Source organism: Balaenoptera ricei, chromosome 19 (assembly GCF_028023285.1).
Source record: "Balaenoptera ricei isolate mBalRic1 chromosome 19, mBalRic1.hap2, whole genome shotgun sequence".
Taxonomy (NCBI): domain Eukaryota; kingdom Metazoa; phylum Chordata; class Mammalia; order Artiodactyla; family Balaenopteridae; genus Balaenoptera; species Balaenoptera ricei.
The window spans coordinates 48,075,212-48,095,904 of record NC_082657.1 but is presented as its reverse complement, the minus strand read 5'-3'; the positions used below and the strand labels follow the sequence as shown (position 1 = coordinate 48,095,904).

Below are 20,693 nucleotides of genomic sequence, written 5' to 3'. Positions count from 1 at the left end.
AATTTGCCACTTAGCAAACTTTCTATGTCTCTTTCCCTATTTTTATTCACACCCTTATCCTTGCAAAAAGCAAGAAATTCCAGGAATTAAGGGTGAAAGAAGGGCGGAAACATCTAACAAAAAATCACCTTTAAAAGTGACAAGTAAGCCAAGCCACCTTCCTTAGGCAAAGAATTCTCTAGAAACACACCCGTCACTGCTAGACCACTCACTGCCTTGTCCTCACCATCTTGTCCCCTGCCCCAAAGAATGAAAACCAGAAAAAAGCATTCAAGTTGCCTCACTGCTTCTGAAGCTTTAGCACAATACTGCTGTCAATTCCCCAGTTCCTGTTCATATGAGTCATTTACTTTATTAGCTAAAAACAAAACAAAACAAAACAAAACAACCCTCTAACATCTGACTGTCAGTTCGCACATGTTCAAAGAGAACAATCTGGCAGCCAACTTTAAATCATATAGAAAAGAAATCTGACAGTTGTTGATTTTGTAGTTTTCCTCCTTAATCTGGATTTTGAGAGTGGCTTGCCAGTGAGCCAAGATTTTTGCCTGGGTCTCTCCCTGGGGGCAGTCTGACTCAATCTTAGCTTCTGTGTGTTTGTTCCTCAATTTGAGCAGTCTAAGGACTCAGGACACTGCTTTGGACAGAACAGGCACCTTTTAATATTTGATTGAGATTAGCTCCTGCAAAGGAATTCCCTTATCTGGATTCTATTAAAACTAGGTCTCCATTTCCCTGACCACAGTTTCAAACCCAGGCAGAGGACGGTAGTTCTGCGCTCTGCTGTGATTTCTAACAGCCACCATTACAACCAAAATCTCATACCAGAACATTTCGATAGCCCTCTGAAGTTCACTGTAATGGAATCTGCCTTCACGTTGTATTTTTACAGTAACGCCCCTATCCTGGTGAATTACACCAGCCTTGGGAACCAGAGAAGGCCAACAGGCCCAAGCACTACAGAAATGGGCCAGGCTAAGAGCAAGCAACCATTTTAATAACAAATGCAAGTATAAACCACAACACATACTGTATTTCTTGAGGTTACTAACGTTCAGCATCAGGTGCATTATCTTTGTAATACAGGGAAGTGTGAGATGGAGCTTGCAAGTTTCTTCAGGCCAGAATCACCACTGCCTCCCCTGTAAGAGGAGGAGACAAACCCTAAGCTACTCTAAAAAGTGGGTGTGAAGACAGTTCACTTTCTTTCCCTTAGAGCAAGTCCCTACCCTTTTATTAAATGTGGCTTAGTCACTTAAATATTTACTTTTTAACATGAGACTGTTGCAACCCTGCAATAAAAATTATTTCTTAGATAAAGATATGCTTTGGGCCCTGGAATATTTCTAGCCTCTCACTCTGAACACTTCAGAAGCAAAACAAAAAACAAAAAAAAAAGCCCAACGTGCAAAAGGAACAACAGCACACAGTGAAAATAAGGACATGCTCTCTGGACACCACTTGTGACTAGAACTGAAGGAACCAAGCTAAATCATCACCAGTCCCAGATAAGACTTTACTAGTAGCCTGCAATCACAGATTTATTCTAATGAACTAACAACCTTTGGGTCACCCAAGGTGAGCCAGTACTGTCCTGGGAGTGTCTACTAATCATCAGTTAAAGTCATAATGATGAAAACTGAAATCTTGCTTAGTTTAGCGCCTTGCCACTGGGCAGTCCAGTTGGCACAGAGCTGATACAGCAGTTAAATCCAACCCCAAAACAGCAAGAAGGCAGGCACGGCATTGTCCTGTTGGGAAGAGCCAAACAGAGGCCTGCTGAGAATACTGTTTTATTTGGGTCCTTTCCACTCTCCCTGAGTATTCATTTGTGCAAATAAAAGATGGAAGGGAAAAACCAAAATTAAAGTTTCAGGTGGCTGGGGAAGCAGCTCAGATTTTTTTCTATTTTGGAAGAGTTAGCAAGTGTTTCTCAATAGTCCCCTGTCAATCAAAACTGTTCTCCAGAGAACTGGAAAATAGCAGCTCTATCCCATAGAAAATGCAGCCATTTCAAAAGAGAGCTGGCAAAGGGAGGTGACCCATGTCATCAAGACAGAAGGTCTCCAAGTCACTTAATTCCTTGTGATTCCAAAAGGACTGATTTTAAAGTGTAAAAGTGCTTGCTTCTGCATCTGCCCCATGTTGTTAAATAATACTTGTGTAATTAAATAAAAGAACAAAGTGTGACCCTAGCCCATTCTGAGAGGCACTTACACGCTCTCTGAAAACATGCTGGAAACTAAACGCAGACAATCTCCTTAGTCCCGTAATTTAAGGAAAGGGGAGAGGAAAAGTTTCTCTTGGCCTTCATAGCCACATGCCTCTGAAAGGGGGCCTTCGGGGTCTCCACAAAAGAGAATGAACACAAATACAGGTGTGCAAACATCCAGGTATGTACCTCTCTCCAATGACCCTATTCTTGAAACCCTTAAATTATTCAGAACCCCAGTCTCCTGACTTCCCTCACATTCCACCACCTCTGTCCCCTAATTGCTTTTTGCGTTGGGTAACAAGAAGGAATCAGAATCTCATGCCGCTAGTGGCTGTTCTGATAACAAGGAACAGGCCCGTGTTCCTGGCCTCGGCCTTTCTTGATCAGGTTACCCTGGAAGGTGTATGTTTTCCTCTCCCATGTAGTCTCTGCCCTCTCACTCAGGCTTCCCTCTCCAGCCCAGCCTACTGGAGCTCGTGATTTTTAGGGTTTCCCCTTGAAACCTATCCAGAAACCACAGCCATTAAAAGAACATGAAGGTTTGACACCTCCTGAATTTAGGAATGAGGGGACTCCAGGGGCCAACTCTACAAACACACCTGCTGCTCGATGGCAAAGCAACGAAGTTCCTCAGCTAGCATGAGCTCTAAATTATACTCTATTTACTTAGTGACCTTTCCCCAAGGATCTCAAAGCATGGGAATGAAATAAGATAACGTGTAACTTTCTCACTATCTACCTTCAAGGCTTAAGGTTGTTTTCCTTGCTTTGCCTTGATGCATTCCACCATGCAGGCCCCAGCCTGAGGGAGAGGCCTTCTCCCTGTGTCCAAGTGGGGCCATCTGTCCTCTCTGAGGTTATCTGTCAGTGGCTTTTAGAGTCCTCAAGGCCAGCTAAAGGACACAAATGTAGGGCGGGGAGAGGGGGGAGGACCCTCTTGGATTCACCTGCTAGCCAGTTTCATTTAAACCAGTTTATATACTGTGCACCACTGTGCCAGGCAATGCACTCTCGGACTACACCAGGCATGGGCTGTGATCTTTGCCCTCTAGGCATTTTCCCATCATTATAACACAGGTATATCCAAAGCAAAAAGGACCATTTTCCAGAAAGTTCTTTTCCCTCTAGACTGCCACGATTACTTTTTTTTCTGCTACTGACCTAACTTGGGCCTTCCTCTTCTTTTAACAGGACAAACGTCTCAGCTCTCCCTCTTGCCCACCCCCCTCCCCACGGAAATGAACGCTGCTCTGTTCTTCCAGAGTGCCAACAGACTCAAAGTTGAGGGTGGACAAATCGATCTCCAAAGGTGTTTTCCAGCTCCCAAACTCTGATTCTCCCTTTAATTACTCCCCAATAAGCCCGTTCTTTACATTGTTTCCAACTGGCCAGTGACTTCTCTCGCGATGAAAAGGGTGCATTTTTAGGCGGAGGAACTCAAACTTCTAAATGACACCAGCACCGCAAATATTCAGAAGGCAGGAACTAATCCAAAAGCAAAATAAGGAAGGCCGGAGGAGGGGGAGGGGGGGAGGAAAGATGGAAGGGAGGGAGGGAAGGAGGAAGGTCTGTACTCCGTGCCCAGCAGAATTCAGAGGCTCTCGCCCCAGGTCGGTTCCAATTGGAGTCCTAGTAGTTCAGGTGCATCCAGCCTGCCCTTCCCCCACACGCCCCAAGAGAATGGGAAGTTCAGCCAAGACTCGCTACACCTGCCCGCAGCTCCAGGCCGGCTGCGCGGACTCGGAGGGCGGGCGGGGGAGGGAGGCTGCACTCACCTGGCACACAAAGGCTCCGCACACCTCCGGAGGGAGGAGGCACTCGCGGGTCCGGGGGCTGAGGCAGGCGCGACAATGGGAAACTCCAGCGGCACCCGAGCCCCGAACTTACCCACCCCAGGCGGCCTTTTCCCCACCTCCCGCTGCCCCCGGGGCTCCGAGGTGGCTCTGGCTGGGTGCGGGGGGGCCCGGGGCAGGGGAGCGGGGCTCATGGTGGCGGCCGGGGCTGGCAGCCGCCCCTCCCCGGGAGGGAGGGTCCCCGAGCGCGCGGCGGAGATTCACCCACGGGGCGCGGCGCTCGCGTCCCGGTCGCCGGCCTGCCCGCTGCCGGCTCGGCCGCCCGCCCGCCCGGAATCGCTTTATGTAAATGAAGCTCAACTCGCAGTTTGCAGCGCGCACCGCCCGGGGAAGGGGGGCGGGCGGGGCGGGGGGCCTTCGGGGATCCGCATTACACAGCAACAAAGCGGAAGGTTAATTTGAAACTCACAGCCCCGCCGCCGCTCGGCTCCCCGGGCAAAGCCTGACATCTACAGTCGTGCCGGGCGCAGGCCGGGTGCTCGGCGGCGGCCGCGCCCGCGGGAACACGGGGACACACACGGGCGCGCGAGGCCCGAGCACTCGGCCGCGCTCCGAGCACGGGCCTCCGGGCAGGCCGAACCTCGCGCCCGGGGACCGGAGCCCCGGGCGGCTCGGCCTGCGCGGCGCGGAGAACCGGCCCGGCGGGAACAAAGCACGGTCCTCCCCAGGCGCTGACCCCTCACTCATCAAAAGTCAGGGGCCGGCCTAGAAAACGGCGAGAAGAAAGGGACATGCCCTCGGCCACAAGAAGGAGCCTGGGGCCTCCGAACAGAAGCCATCGGTCTCTGGGCCCCAGCCACGTCACTGCCAGGCCACTCTAGCATGGGGACATTAGCCAATGTGGACAGGAATTTATTTGAAACACACACCCATCCTATTAACTGCTTTACAAAGCACTTCTGTTTTTCAGCTGCAGAAACTTATAAAAACATCCCCTGCTCTCCACTGAGAGTTTAAGGATAGAGTTTTTCATGGGAGAAAAAGGAAAAAAGAGACATAAAGAGAGGAAGAAAAGTCGCAGTCTGCAGTTAACCTTAGGGTCTTAAACAAGATGCCTTAAGAAGCCACAGATAAGGGCACAGATCATGCCCTGCGTAGGAAGATTCTACCCCCCGGGTCAAATTTAATGCGGCTACCCCAGGTAGTCAAAGTAATCGCTGGACACTTTTGTATCTCCCCAGGTTCACCTTCTCCATTCCGATATGAAAAGGCAGCGCCACAGAAATCTCACCGGAAGTCCCCTGTCCTCCCTGCCAGAATCCCACGCTCGGTCTGAATTTACTCCCGATTCTCAGCACAGAAAGGCACCTGCTTTTACCCTTTCTGAAAGCCACCCACCCAGGCTGGCCCCAGAGCCTTGAGAGTCCTTTCTGACTGCACAATAATGAACCGTGCAAGTGTTAGAAATATAATAAGCTCACGAGGCGAAGAGCTGTATGTATGGAATCGTATTAGCATTAAGCACACACTGATGCAGGAGAAAAGGATGGTGAAAACTAGAAGGCATTTTGCACAATATAATTCGGGTTCAGATTAACGTAACTATCTTACCTGTTGGGGAAGGACAACCCCTCTCTACATTTTAGTCCAAAAAAGAGACTCCAAAAAAAAATTTTTTTCCAGCTAGGGCCCAGGGAGAAAAGACTGCCTCTAGGGAATCATGTCCGATTAGGGACAAAGGAGAGCACAAGCCAAATTCTGTCACACATGAGAGAGTGACGGGGTGGGGGGGTGGGGGGGAGTGAAGATAGGAAAAGGAAAGTGGAGGATGATTTTGTAAACCAGAGTATGGCCACTGCAGAGCTGTTTCCAGACCGCCTGACTTCAGGCCCAAGAACAGGTGGTGTTTTCAAAACACACTATTATTTATGTTAGCCACATGAGTTGAGAACACCTTAAAGAAAACTAATGAATAATTTAATTGAAAAAGTGACTATGAATAATACACGTAGATGATGATGCTAGCGATAACGCAAGTAACGCGGCGCACACAACTCAGAGATGTCTCTGGAAACGTCTTCAGGAGAATGAAGACTCTAGGCCCCCATTCTTGCCTGGAAGCAACCCACGGCCCAGCAGATAAATTAACGACAATACGAAAATGTTTATACTCCCAGAAAATCGAATTTTGCTGCTCTGTCTTAACTTTTGTTAACAGGGGAAAACCTAATCTGGTGACATCATGAACCTGGTGGGCCAACAGATAAATATTTTCAATACAGTGAAAGCTAGAAAGCCCAAAGAACCAGCTACAAAGCAACCTGGAAGTATGTGGAGGTTCTGGGCAGAAGGCTCTGAGGGGGTCTGTCCTGAAACCGCCTGTCCCAAGTGGCAGGCACTTGCATCTGCCTGCTGCACCTCAGAGTCCTGACACGTAGAGCTGAGAGTGACCCTGAGTCCCTTTCCTTTATCTTAATCCGACACCAGCTACAGACACAGTGAGGCCTGGTCAGGCTTGCCTTTGTTACAGACACAAATTTAACAGGTAATCCACAGGCCAGTAATCTATGGCCTCTAGATCATCAGGAATATAAAGGATCACACAAAAGCGGGTGTGTTACCTCGACCAAAACTTATTTCCATCGCTAATCAAAACAATACCTTTTCAGAGGGAATTTGCAACTTTTGCACTTCCATATGGAATCAACAGTTTCTCTGACATACATGTTACAAATTCTGTCCCCCAGCTCTGAAAGGCCCCAGCTCTTCCCAGGGCAGCTGCCTGACGTGACACCTACGGCCTACCCAGCAGTGACAGCCCGGCGCTCTCCGTCCTGAAAACTGTTGACAAATAAACCCACTCTCAGAAAAGGCAATTCTTTCCTTCCAGCTCTCCATAACTAGTCTCGTCTCATCTGGAAAGCGTAACTGGCAACAGCCAAAAGGATAAATATTTAAAAATAAATCAGGCAATGCTAGCCCTTCCCTCACTCCTCCCCTTAGCCACTCTCCAAGCCAGAGGCCAGCCCCCTAATGCTTACTTAGCTGGCTGGTAAATTACAAAGATCCCATCCGAGCCAAACTGGTTGTCTCTTTCTCTCTCTCTCTCTCTCTCACTCACTCACTCCACATATACACTCACTCGCCAATGCTGTTCCTTTCACTTCAGCAAAGGTAAATATGATCTCTGAGCTAAGAGACAGCGAATGTCAGCCCGCTGACTTCTAGCTAAACCTGGGCTCTATCTTCACAGCACAACTGGGTTGAGGCGGATTTGTGTATTCTTTCAGATCCTTCTATTTTTATTAAATTATACATACACGTTGATTTTAAAACTAGTGCTTAAATAACCCTGAGGCTTTAACAAAGAAAAAGCCAGAAGAGGGCACAAGACAAAACAAAACAAAAACAAAAGTCCCTGAAATAAGCAAGGATCCATTTGGAGCTGAACTGCTCTGCATGTCCTGAATTCACCCCATCCTTTCTAGGCAGTTATACTTAGGAGCCTGGTACCCACTGCGTGGCCAGGCCCTCCTGGGTATGGTACAGAATGCAGGCCTTCCTCAGAACAGCCCACGCTCACCTTCAGAACCGCTGGAGGCTGGTGTGCCAAGGCCTAACATGTTTTGATTCACATTTCTCTGTCACAAACCTCAAGGTCTCCATCTCTCGCTACAACGCTAATTCCCTAGATTAATTTTTACCCCCCAAATCGTAGGTGGAAACGTATCTGGTTCACTTCCCCACCCTCCTCAGCTCAGACCCTAAAGCTGTCAATGACACATCTAGAAAAAACACAAATGAGGAACCATTTTTTTAAACCTGTGATAGAGAAGAGCTTTCCTCAATTTTAAGTTACAAAGGCCAAGTTTTCAGAAAGCAAAAACAAAGACTTTGCCCTAAAACAGCTTCAAGACATCAGGTAAAGAGCTTGCGCTCTTTTTTTTTTTTTTTTTTTTAAACAAAAATATTATTTCTGAAAGGGCAAAGAGAATTTGCCATGCAAGACTTTTATACCCAGGGGGATTCTTATATTTGTGTTTCTAAATCTTGAAATTGAGAATTGTAATAAAAAAGGCAGACAGATGCTTAAGGACAACACTGCAATCAGGGCCCATACATTACAGGAGAGAGGTGCTTTGTTCAGGGCCAGGGAAGAGAGGTGGACTCCTATTCTGTTCACAGGCCATCCCCACGGTCTGACACATCCCTCTGCCCTCAGCCTGATGCAAACCACTGCATTCTTGGAGGGGAAGCGGGTTGGAGGGAGAAGAAAGGAAAAAGGAAACGGGAGAGGAAAGAAAAGGGGGGAGGGGATATGGCCTCTCTATATCAATCGCAGTTTCAAAAAAAAATTCTCAACACAGCATCAATCCCACAGTGCGTACCAGCAGTCCCCACACTGGTTCAGTGCTTTAAAACCAACACTGAAACGACACACCAATAGCACAACGACCAGAATCAGATCTTTTTTTAAATGAAGAATTGCATTTGGATTTGCAATTCCTTCCCATCAAGCGACCACTTCTTGGGGCAGGATCCTAAGAGATAAACAAAAGGTGACCCTTTTCACACTTCCCCTAAATGATTCCAGCATCCCATTGTCTTATCTGTTCCTTTTAGTGCATTTTTGTTCAAAATCTGTGCTAATCTCACTTAAGAGCCCCAAGCTGAAATTTCACATCTCCTCCAAGTCAGCCAGTGTTTTAAGAATCTGGATTTCTATTGAGGCCATTCCAATTGCCAGTGAGGCCTATGGTAAAATGCGCTTGCTTCATGCTGTTCCGTTTGTCTCTCTGCAGACAAATAGAAACTGTGAAATTTAAAGAATGGATTAAAAAAAAATCTAAAACAAAGAGGTTAAAAAAATAGGACAAATGTTTTTGCTTTTGTGTCTCCCTGGAGCAATTGTTTGGGGGAGTCTGCATTGACAATTACCATGAGAAGGCCATCTAAAGGCGATGCGCACACAAGGGGACTCCTTGCCTGCTGCCTTTGGTCTGGGAGAAAAAGCACCTTAGCTCCGTTCTCCAGGAACAAAAGGCCAGGGCAACGGAAGGGGGGAGAGGTTACTGGGGCTTTCACATGGAGCCAAGTGTCAATGCAGGTTCATTTTTCACCCGTCTTAGTTGGAAAGCAGCTCAGTGAACTTCCTAATGACTGCTTTTCCCTCTCCCCCTATTATTTCTAAACCTAAAAGAACAAAACAATAATATTTTTTTTAACCTAAAACCCATCATCCTATTAGAGGAAAGCCTTGGGGGTCTACACACTCAGTTTTTCCTCCTTCCTCTCCCCACCCTCTTTTTTTTTTTTTTTGAGGAGGGGGTATTCCGATTGTGGATCACATAGAAATAAGAGACACTGGTCATTACGGTCATTTTTAGTAACACCAGAATAGCCTTTACATCTATGAAAAGGCAGGGAACAGAAAAATGCAAAAGGAGAAAAAGAAAAACTGAACAGGGATAGAAGGTGCGGGGTTGCAGCGAGACTGTGGGGCAACGCCTGGAAACGTTTTCTTTTTTTCACAGCATGAAGTCCCTAAAGCCAGCTTCAGATTTGCAACTGAATCAAAGTCATCATTACGAGATTAGGTGGTGTTTTTTTTGGGGGGGGGCGTTGCATGGAGATGTGGGCAATAAGGATGTCCTAAAGACATAGACAAGGTGTGTGTGGGGGTGTGTGTGTGTGTGCACGCGCGCGCGGGGCGGGGGGGTGCTTCAAAGAAAGGAAGCTGAGGTGAATCACTGCATGCCATGAAAATACCAGGGCAAGTGGATGTCGGAGTGCTTAACCAGATTCGAAGCTAGAAACATCTTCCCCAGCGGGCGAACCCTAGGACGACACAAGTGACACGCAACCCTCAGCCTTTGAACCCAGACCTGGCAGCTTAGGAACGCATTCCCCCTTCCCCAGGCGGCCACAGACTCTGGCTGAAAAGCAAGGTGGGGGTAGGGATGAGAGGGCCCTGCGAAGAAGCACAATAAACAACTCAAATATGAACGGAAATGACATCAGCAAAGTGAAGGGCCTGTTTATTGCAGATCAAAACAAAACAAACTTCCAAACCTTTTGTGTATACAAGATAACTCTATAAAAAGCCCTCCTAAAATGTCACCAAGGTCGACACATCAGCATCCCAAGAAAACAGATGACAGTTATCAAGGCCCAGGGTCGGAGGGGCGGGCGGAGGGGGGATGACGAAGGGAAGATGGGAAGGGATATAAAACCAGAAGGGGCCAAAAACCCAGCTGACTATTTCCCCCTTCTGCTGACCCTTAATATTTATTGGTGTTTATAATCTAAAAGCCATGCTCTGTGTTTCACTTAATACAAGGCCAGGCAGTGCTGTCTAATGAGGCAGCATTACAATCAGCTTGTAATACTGAATTTTTAATGCTGCCAAGGATTCTGTTACATAATAATATGAAAAACAGAAGCTGAAAGCGGGCTCACAGTGACAGGACACTGGAGATTCCAGGCAGGCAAGCGCCACAAGCCTGCCTTCCCTCCACTCTGGCCACCCCACCTCACGATCTGCAATCCGCCCTCCATCCCTCTACAGGAGATGGGTATGAAAACCAAGAGGATTTCTTAGGAAATCCACTTTTTAAATTATTATTACTATACTCCCTGATCCAAAGTCATATTTCAAGAGTTTCAATTCCACCTTACCTTGGGTCAGAAGTCTGAAATAAAAATATTTTGTGGGGGAGGATGAAGAGAAAAGGAATATAGGAGGGGGGATGGTTCTTTTAAGCAAACTGAACAATTAAAAAAAAAATCACAGAGGGAAAAAGAACGAAGATGCTTGGGGGTGGAGGAGGGATGAAGTCTGCCGACCATATTCACAGCTGCTGTACTCAGTTTACATTGGTGTAATTTAAAAGCATACATATAGCCGCCTTGCTCTTCTCTGTAATACCCCAAGACTGTAAATCTATAACCACTGCAATGATTTAGTGATTAAAAACATGATAACATATTGTGTAACTGCAAACCACAGAACCCCTGCCAACTCTCCTCTAAGATAAAGGAAAAAAAAATACAGAAAATGTGTTGCTTGCAGCGATCTTCCTAAACCCAAAGATTTTAATAAAAGAACCTATACAGTAGACAAATCGGAAAAGGGTGAGTGAATTCTATGTGAAGCCAGCAAAGGGAGGGGGGAAAACGGCAGCTTTATGTGGGATTCTTTTCCTTGTACTAACAAATTACGACCTAAACATGCCTCTTCTTTTCTCTCTCTCTTTTTTTAATAGTTTGTTGTAACTGGAATAACAGGTCCTGTGTGCTGTCTTGCATATTCAGAGCTGCTTTGTAATCGGATCTGGAGACCCAACCTTATTTGCCTGAACTCAATAGGGGTGTTTTTCCTCCCCCTCCTTCCTCTGTTTTGTTTTGGATTTGGTATCGTGGGTTTTCTGTTCTTGCTGGAAGCAGACATCTAAGCAGGCAGAGGCTCTGGTGCCTTTAAGCTACAGAGCAAACACCTGAGAGGGGGAGGCCCAATTTGTAACATGGCAGGAGGAGCCTAAAATATACACAAAAAAATAAAATCAAAGCAGCTGTAGGGGTTTTGGCCTCTGAGCAGCTGACCTGACCCCATTCTATATATTCTTTTATTTCCCCATTGCAGGATTCCTGCACCTTAGGTCAGATTCGAACTCAACGTGACCCTGAGGAGAAGGCAGTCACCGAGCCCTGGAAAACTGCTCCATATTTAATGGGGGGCGGGGGGGAGGTGCTGTAAGTGCATATGCATTCAGACTCCCCCAGGGTAGACCCCCCCCCGCACAGTATGTACCTGTACACACGTACACGTACACACACACACACACACACACAGGCATCTGTCAGAACTGCCAGGCCTTGGGGCCAGCTCCAGCCCAGAGGAGCCTGAACTCTCCTTGCAGCCCCCCAAAATCTTCACGTCTACAACTCTACCCATAAACGCACACGTGCACAAACCAACCCTCCTCCAGAGACTTTGTATGTTTAAAAAGTCCACAGATCTGAATTGCCTCCTCTCTGGACCTGAGCAGGGCAGTTTATCCAGAGAAATCAATAGGAAAGAGCATTTGCAAATATTTATATAAGCCCTGTGCGTTTCAGCATTAAGTAATTAAAAACTAGAACTCAGGGAGGGGGAAGGGAAGAGACACACAGACAGAGGAAGGCTGCTGGCCTAGAGTGGGTTTTCCTGCCCACACCTCATCTCCCCGAACGGCAATCCTTTCAAAACTGACTCCCTACACACTTTTTACGAAATCCTGTTCATGCACCATTTGCTAGACTATTTCAAAATCATCTCCAAATATGGATTCACCTACCACCAAGCTTTCAAGTCTGACTATAAGATAAGTGTCTGTATTATCTCTCTCTCTCTCTCTCTCTCTCTCCCTCACTCTCTCTCTCCCTCTCTCTCCCCTCTCTCTCCCCTCTCTCTCTCTCATGCACACACACAGCAATCCTTACTTTTCACACTGCTTCAGTCTCTGGTGTATTACTCTCTCATATTCCTCACTCTAAATTCCTTGCACTTGTTAAAGATATTTCACATTATAAGATAAGCAGAGGACCCCCGAAGTGGTGATTCAATAAGTGAATTCCCATCTCCTAACCCCCCTTCCAATACTTTCCACTCCCAACCTATAGGATACCTACACTTTGGGGGTTCAGTACCCGAAACCCTCACATGTAAACAGATTCACCAAAAAAAAATGTACAGTACTATGAAGGAGGTTTAAAATGAGCCACAATCCAGTAGCCTTCCCCTATATTATTCCGGAGGGCTGGCAGTAAATTCTGCTTGTACTGCCTCTAAATCTGCTCCAAGAAGCCGAGCAAGGCACTGGAGCACCCACGCTGCAGATACTGTAGAAATTTACAGTAAATGTAGGTACAAGATTGCAGCAGGCTGCCCTATCGATTATGCAGATTGTGATCAATCTTCTCCCCTCTCCCATTTCCCAAGCCTCTTTCCATAGACCTCCAAATAAGTTGGTCTGGAACTAGCCATTCTCCCAACTAGGGAGAAAAAAGTAATTTTTTAAAAAACATAATAAATCCTCAAGTGTCCCCACTGAAAGGGCTCGAGTCTTTTTTTTTAATTCCAAAGTGAATTTATGTTCTGTAATTTGCATTACAGCCAAGCGATCACCGTATGTCATATTCTTCAAAGGTACTTAACAAACACCCTTTTAAAAGTCACTAGAACTGGAGGCCAGAAAAAGGCAATCAGCCTCCTTCTTCCATATAGTCCATAGATCAAGTTTCAATAATTGAGACCAATAAAAATTGTCATATTTACCCTACTTCAAAGCAACAAGGGGGAAAAGTTAAGAGTGGGTGATTTTTGCAAGCACTTGTAATCAAAGAATTTGCCACAGTCGAAGGAACTGCACAACATTTTGCAAAAGTCAGAGTCTGAGCAACAGATTAATTTGCAAAGTAAAATGTATTTTTTCAACAGCTCCACAAGGAGCCTACTGAGTCCATACACAATTTAAATACCCGGCATAAAATACACTTAGCTCTACTCTGCAATAGATATGCAAAAAGATGTACATGAAAATGCATAATGCAAAATTCAGGAACGTGATTTTTGCATCTAATGGGGAAAATACATGGAGAAGAAGAGTGGAACAGGACGAGAGTGAAAGTGGGGAACGGAACGTAAACAATCCCAGATTCGCGTGAGCAAAAAAAAAAAAAAAGAAAGAAAGAAAAGGGAAAAAGGAAGAAAAAGAAAGAAAGAAAAAGAAAAGGAAAGAAACAAAAAACAAGGGAGGGGGAAAAAAATAGAAGAAGGAATCCTCTGATGTCTCTCAACTCAGCTGGCCAAGGAGAGGCCGGCCAGGCGAGGTCTGGTACCGGCCGGCGGCGCAGCCCCGAGCCCCCGGGAGCCCCTAGTGTCCAGGGCAGAGGCCCCTCAGGGCGCTCGCGGCGCTGCCAGTGGGGCAGGGCGGAGAGCGCGCAGGTAGAGAAGGTCGGGCTGCCGCCTCGCCCCCTCGCCCGCTCTCGGACCCCGGGGCTCCGGCCCGGCGGCCGCGTTCCCAGCAAGTGGAGCCCTGGCGCGGAAGGCGCCCGGCCGGCCGGCCAGCTGCGGCAGCCGCAGCGACGGCTCCGGGCCGGGTGCGCGCCCCGCGCCGCGGCTCAGCCCGGGGCCCCGGCGCCTCCCGGGGTGGGGCAAAGTTGGGGGCCGAGGGCGGGGGAGCTCGGCACCGCGGACCCCCCCCCGCCGACCGCCGCCTTTGTCTCGGCGCCCGGACCCCGGCCGCCCTCCCGCCCTCGGCCCGCGCCCCGGCCGGCCCTGCCCGGCGGCGCCTCCAAACTCGCCGCGCGGGCCTCGCCCCGGGCGCCTCCACCCTCCCGGGGGTCGCCGGCGGCGGTGGCGCGGGGGCCGGGAGGAGGGGGCGGCCCGGGCTCGGCGGCGGCGGCGGCGGCGGCGGCGGCGGGAGGAGGAGGAAGAAGAAGAGAAAGAGAAAGTTTGGCGCAGGGGGAAGGCGAGCGGGACGCAGCGAGCGAGCAGGGCGCGGGCGCGGGGAGCGCGGGCGGCGGCGGCCGGGCGCGGGAGCCGGGAGGGGGCAGGACGAGCCCCATGCAAAGCAGCCCGGGCGCCCCGAGGAGCCCCGCGTCCGGGCGGTGGCGGCGGGAGGAGGAGGAGCAGGCGGCGGCGGCGGCGGCAAAAAAAAAAAAGAGGGAAAAGTTGCCACTTACGCGGTTGCTTCTCCGGCGGCGGCGGCTGCAGAGGCGCTGCTGGCGGCGGCGTTGGCGGCGAGAGCTGGCGGCGCTTTTAATCCCGAAAAGAGGCGCTCGGGCCGCGGAGCCCATCAAGGCAGCAGCGGCGGCTGGCGGGGGTCGGCGGCGGCGGAGGACGCGCTGCTGGCGGCGGCGGCGGCGGCGGCGGCGGAGCTGGAGCGCGCTCGGCGGAGCCCGGGGCGGGAGGCGGCCGCAGCCGGGGAGCCGGAGCCGCCGCCGCCGCTGCCGCCGAGCAGCATGGTTGGCGGGGAGTTTACAGCCCCCGGAGCGGGCAGGGGCCACGGAGGAGAAGCGGCGGCGGCGGCGGCAGCGGCTCTAGGCTGTAATTGGGATGCAAAGCAGGCGGTGGCGGCGGCGGCTGCGGCCGGGAGGAGGAGGAGGAGGAGGAGGCGGCGGCGGCGGCTGCAGCGGTCGGAGGGGACGCGCTGGAAGTGGGAGCTGATGAGTGAAAAGAAAAAAAAGTCTTTGGATCTTTATTCTGCTAATTAGTTTCCTGCAAAAAATGGCTGTGATTAATTCAGTGCGCATGTGCTTCATTACCCAGGCACGACGGGAAGGGCTAATTAGCCACCTTCTGGATCAATAAGATTCAGCAAAAAAGAAAAGGAGGAGGTGGAGGGAGGCAGAGGGGAGGAAGGGAGGGAAAAAAAAAAAAAAAAAACCAGGGGAAAGTGATGAGCAGGGCGAGAAGAGCAGGAAGAGAGGATGGGAGAAGAGCCCAGGAAGAGAGAGAGAGGCACCAAAAGTTTATGCATGTATTAAAAACACACACACACGCGCGCGCGCACACACACCACACACACACACACACACACACACACACACACACCGAGAAGAGAAATGCAGAGAAGCAACAATAGGAACCTGGCTAAGATTTTTTAAAAGATTTTTTTCTTTCTCTTTTTTCTCTCTTTTCTTTCTTTCTTGTTTTTTCTTTCCCCCTTTCTTTTTTTCTTTCTTTTTTAGGCAAACGCAGCAATGTTTAAATTAAATAGGAAGAGAGCATCTTCAAAGAAGAGTAAGGGGGGGCAATAATGGAGTGGGACAGCTTAAAGCAAAGATTTAAGTGAAAGAGCGGGGAAGCAGCAGAGACTTAGAATAGAGGCCACTTTAAATTGCAAATCGGAGATTTTTTTTAAAAGGAGGAAAATTACCCCCCCCAAATCAGAGGACAAATGGAGAAAACTTTAACCGTACCATAGACCAGACGAAAAAAGATATAATATGTTAATTTTGTCCTCTGAAATAAGACGCAATCAATCTTCTCTGGTTCTTTAGGAGAGGGGAAGGGGGGAGTGATGATTAGAAGTAAAAGGGGGAAAGTGAATCAGAACTGAAAGGGGGTAACTCAAGGAAAGACAAGAAAAGGAAAAGTTGCACTTGGAAACAAGTCCAACTTTCTACCTTTCTGGACTTAAGAGAAAAGTAAAATCAATTTTCTCGTGTAAAACCTGGAAAGCAGATGTTTTCAAAACACAGGAAGCTATTTTGCCATCAAAAGCAGGGATGTAATAAAGGCAGTGAAAAATAATTTCAGACTAAATTCGTAAGAAAGAAAGCCAATATATTTAAATAGCGAGGAAAGGTCTAGAATGGGGGGAGGCGGATTACATACCCCTTCCCTAAATGCCAAAAAAAAGAAAAAAGAAAAAAGAAAAAGAAAAAAAAAGTCTCATAGCTACCTCCAAGAGTTTGGAGCAGAGTCTCGAAGCCAAAGGGCTTGAAATGAGAGGATGGATTTCAGATAAAGACTAGGAGCGGTACATCCCACCAGAGCCCAAAGGAGATCCCTAGAATCAAAGACAGCAACCAGGGACCCTGCTACTGTACCGATTCCCAGTACATCAAAGCCATCACTTAGGCGGGTGTATGATACCTCCAAAAAGCAAGCAAACAAACGCAGGAAGAACAGGACTCTCTCTCTCTCTCTCTCTCTCTCTCTCCCTTTTTTCTCCCCCCCTTTCAAATCCTAGCCTTACCATCACTGCTACTGCAATAGATTTTTTTTAAATGACAAGTATGTATTTATGTAAGTTCTAAATATGAACTAGTACCATTGAAATTACAATGTCTGGAATAAAATAAAATGCAATTTGCACTTTAAGTGATCTGCACACAAATGTAAAAACAACATTTATGTTTTTGAAGGCATTATTCGTGAACTCTGTAAACATCAGGTAGAGAGAGAATACGCACTAAAACATATTTTTTAGAGAAAAAAATTTTTTTGTCCCAGCCTAGCTGGATTATTTATTTTAGAAGGAATTGGGGAATTAATCGGGAAATCTGTTTGACTACAAGGGAATTCTTCATTTTGAGAGATTTTCCAGTGCTCTTAAGTGCATGCAGCTTCTTAGTCAAGACTAAGAGGAGAAAACCGGTTTAGGATTTTGCAGGGTTACCTCATCTAATCCTTCTGAATTCACTCTGGGAATAATGCTGTTTTATTTAGGAAAAAAATACATTTAGAAAAATCGGGGGTTTCCTCTCTATGAGCCAAATCTGGATTGCCATTCAAACTTTTCCTGGCTGCTTTCCACGCGGGACAGTAGATCAATAAAGCCAAGTCCAGCCTGGCTTGCTACAGGTTTCACCAGTCAGTGCTTGCAAAACCTTTGTCATTTTCTAAAAATAAAAAAGCTAAAAGTTATTGTAGAAGAAGGGGCTTTTTTTTGTCCCCTGCACAATGTGTCTTTTGTGAGGTTAATGCCATTCTGGGCTCTCGATAGCCCTGGACAATGGGAACTCTCCAGGAGTCTGCAAAGACTCTGGCTTTTTTCTTTCTTGATTTTTTTTTTTTTAAGGGAAGGATGAAACATTCCTACAGCCCAAACACAACTTCTACTTTGATTAAATAAATATTTATCTTTATCATAGCCATTGTATATTTTTACCTTCAGTTTGTCCAGTTTCTGATTATTATTTTAAAATTTTCATTGGCAACAGTTAATCTTTTTTTTTTTTTTTTCCCTTTCAGTCCAAAGTGCAGGTCAGTGTAAAGTGTAGCTGACTGAAAGAAGACTGGTAAATTCTGAATTTTTCCATTATACGTCAGGTAAGGAAAATTGTTCAGACCCTCAGGAGTATATTTGCTTCCTATTTATCTGTCTTCATGAATCTTCATAAATCTGTTAGTTTATTTTTTGAAGATGTACCAGAATTCAATTTCTCCTTGTAGATGTTGAAATCTCACTTAAATGCTATGCATTTATATTCTTTTAAAAATGTAACTAGTACTAGAAGCGAACTTGTAGCTTGTATCATATACAAAACGGCATGGAGGAAATCAGTCTCTCCAGTGGTATAGGCGATTTGAGGGAAATTCTGGATATAAATGTATTTCGTGTTGCAATATAGGAAAATGTCAGCTTAATCTGGTAAATACTTATGCTAATTTTACTGAGTGAATTCGTTATAAGGAGGAGAGGTACCAAGCTCATATGATTGAATAATGCTCAGGCGATAATCCAGCATCTATATGGATTATTTATGTACAAAATGAAAAAAGGAACCAAGAAATTCAGAATCTAAATCCTTCATTAAGCTGGCAAGAGGACAGAAAATTTTAGACCAATCTGTTTTTAAGACATTTACAGTAGGGAGGGAAAGTGGAATGTAGGCTAAATATTGCATTGATATGTATATTTCCCTGGCTCTTGCTCAAATGAATGGATGTATACATAACCACAAAGATATATGCATAAATGAGTACATAAATATACATTTGAATGACTTTAGATGTCTTTGCCTCTGTGTGCACATGAATGTATGTGCACACAAATATACAAGGTGTACATAAATGCAGGTACTGTACAGAGCTGTGCTCTCCGGCTGAGGGTTTCTGTTTCCAGATCTGTTTGAAGCTACTTTTTTGCAACTATAACATAGAAATGTTGGTTTAATGATGAAGATATGGATGGCAAATTTGATTAAGAATCTGCTCCCCTGCAATTTTCAGAGTCAGTTTTCAATGTGAGCAGCTATTATTTGCTCCAAGGGCTAAAACATGCGATGGGCCAGTCTTTTTTTAAGGGAGAAGGGAGATGGACTTGATCTTAGCAGATCTCACTCCCAAAGAGCCTAGCTTCTGGGCCCTGGGTTCTCTTCTGCTGGGGGACTGGGGACACAAAAACAAAAAAGGGAGGAGGAAGGAAAAAGAAAAGCCCGTGTGGAGGCAGGGGAGGTTGAAACGCTGCCTCTCCGTACAACTCCAGAGCTAGATCTAAGAGAAGGGTTGCAGGGTGAAGAATGTGCGGTCCCTTTCTGAATGTATATTGTTATTCTAAGTCTATTGTATGTACGTGTTGCTGTCCTCTCATTTGCCACGACAACATATGGATTCCATAAATGCAGACATGCCGAAGTGCATCTGTCTGGGTAGTTAACACGATCCAAACATCCCTCTTCGTTCCGCTAACTCCGGCTTTTCCTCCGGCTCCCCGGCAGCGCTCTGGGCCGCCCGGCCCGTGCCCCAGGCTTGCAGCGCCCCGCAGTCTCGCCCTTTTGTGGTCTCCTAGTGGGATCCAAGGTGCCGCGCGGAGGAGGCGGGCTGTACCGCAGTGCCGAGGTCAGAGGCGCCGCTGCCGTCGGCCCCTGAGCGCCGCGGGGACGAAAGGGTTAAGCTGCTCGAGCCCGGGGAAGGGGCTGCGCTCATCCCGGAGCGAGGTGCAGCCACCAGCAGCTGTGATTTAGGGGTCAAGTCCGAGATCACCTTTCTCCTGCCTCTGGAAATGGCAGAAGATGAGGTAGGGCGGGAGAAACAGGAGACAGAGGCAGCCCGGCACTTGGCGCTCCATACATCCGTTCCCTCCCCGCGCCCCCCAGCCCACCTCCTGACCCCCAGACAAATCGAACAGTTCCCCCCTTTCTCCTAGGGGTGCAGGGCGAGGTGCTTCTGAGCGTCCAGAATTGCTCCACCCGCAACTCTGTCCTACGGTGAAACCACGGTGCCCTGAGCCTCAACCACCAAATCAGAAAGTTTGCTCTTAAGGCACCAGATGGTGAGCAGCTAGGTCTGGGTAGAAAATGCTCTCTGTTTGTAGAAATCAGGGGTGCTCTTGGCAGAATGGGGGACTTTGGATGCTGGCACCAGTCCCTCAGACTCGGGTTGCACTCCTCACAGTCAAGAGCGGATGTACACAGTGGTGTCCATTACTTGCAGCTTCTTGCTTTGTGCCCGTATTCTTGGTCAAAAGCTTTCCCCCCCACCCCGCATCTAAGGCAGCCTGAAGAATACTTTTGTGAAAATATATTTCATGCCTGCAAGATAACCAAAAACCAAATTCAGATTTGTTTCTGAGGCGTTTCACTGGAAAAGAGAAAAGCGACTGAAGTCCCCTTTTGTTTTGGCGCTGGGCCGGGTGAGCCAAGTTGTGGGTCTCAGTGCCCAGGTGATGTCCTAGGGACTGTAGGGGCATGTACACGGTGCCCAGAGAAGGAGCTTTAATTGAGAAAGGGCTTCCCAAATCCACCCCCACAAGGTTGGACTTCAGGACAACGACAGCTCTTTTGGAAAGTTACTCCAAGAAAAAGGAGTTTCTGGTGGGAAAAGAACTGGCTCGAAATGACAGAAAGGGGAACTAGATCCCTAGGGGACAGCAGGCAGGTGGGGGGTGCCGAGAGTAGATAGGGAGAGGAGGGAGCTAGGAGGTCCACATACAAGGGCACGGCCCGGGAGGCTCAGCGTCGCGCTCCCCAGACGCTCTCTCCAGCTGCCAGGGCGAGGGTGAATCACCCCGATTTCAGCTTCTGCTTCCAGAGCCAAGAGCGGACCAGCTGGTCCAGAAGGCAGCTGAGGTCTGTCTTCCGAGCCCCGCCGCCCTTTACCCCACCAGAGCCTCCAAACCGCGGAAATCAAACCAAATTGGCCGCTAGAATCTAGAGAGGTTTCATCCCTGGGGCAAGGGGGAGGGAACAGA

General features: G+C 47.9%; 1 protein-coding gene across 2 annotated transcripts in view; it reads right to left on the bottom strand.

The window, feature by feature from the left end:
* ZFHX3 (zinc finger homeobox 3) overlaps nucleotides 1-14,843 on the bottom strand; it is a 251,991-nt gene extending 237,148 nt beyond the window's left edge. Inside the window, exon 1 of one of the 2 annotated variants that reach the window (XM_059905642.1) lies at nucleotides 14,734-14,843. The gene's annotated coding sequence lies outside the window, so the exon portion shown is untranslated. Of the gene's footprint in view, nucleotides 1-3,990; nucleotides 4,286-14,733 lie in introns of those variants that run through there. The other variant, XM_059905643.1, reaches the window with a different exon arrangement.
* Between the last annotated feature and the right edge of the window lie 5,850 nt (nucleotides 14,844-20,693).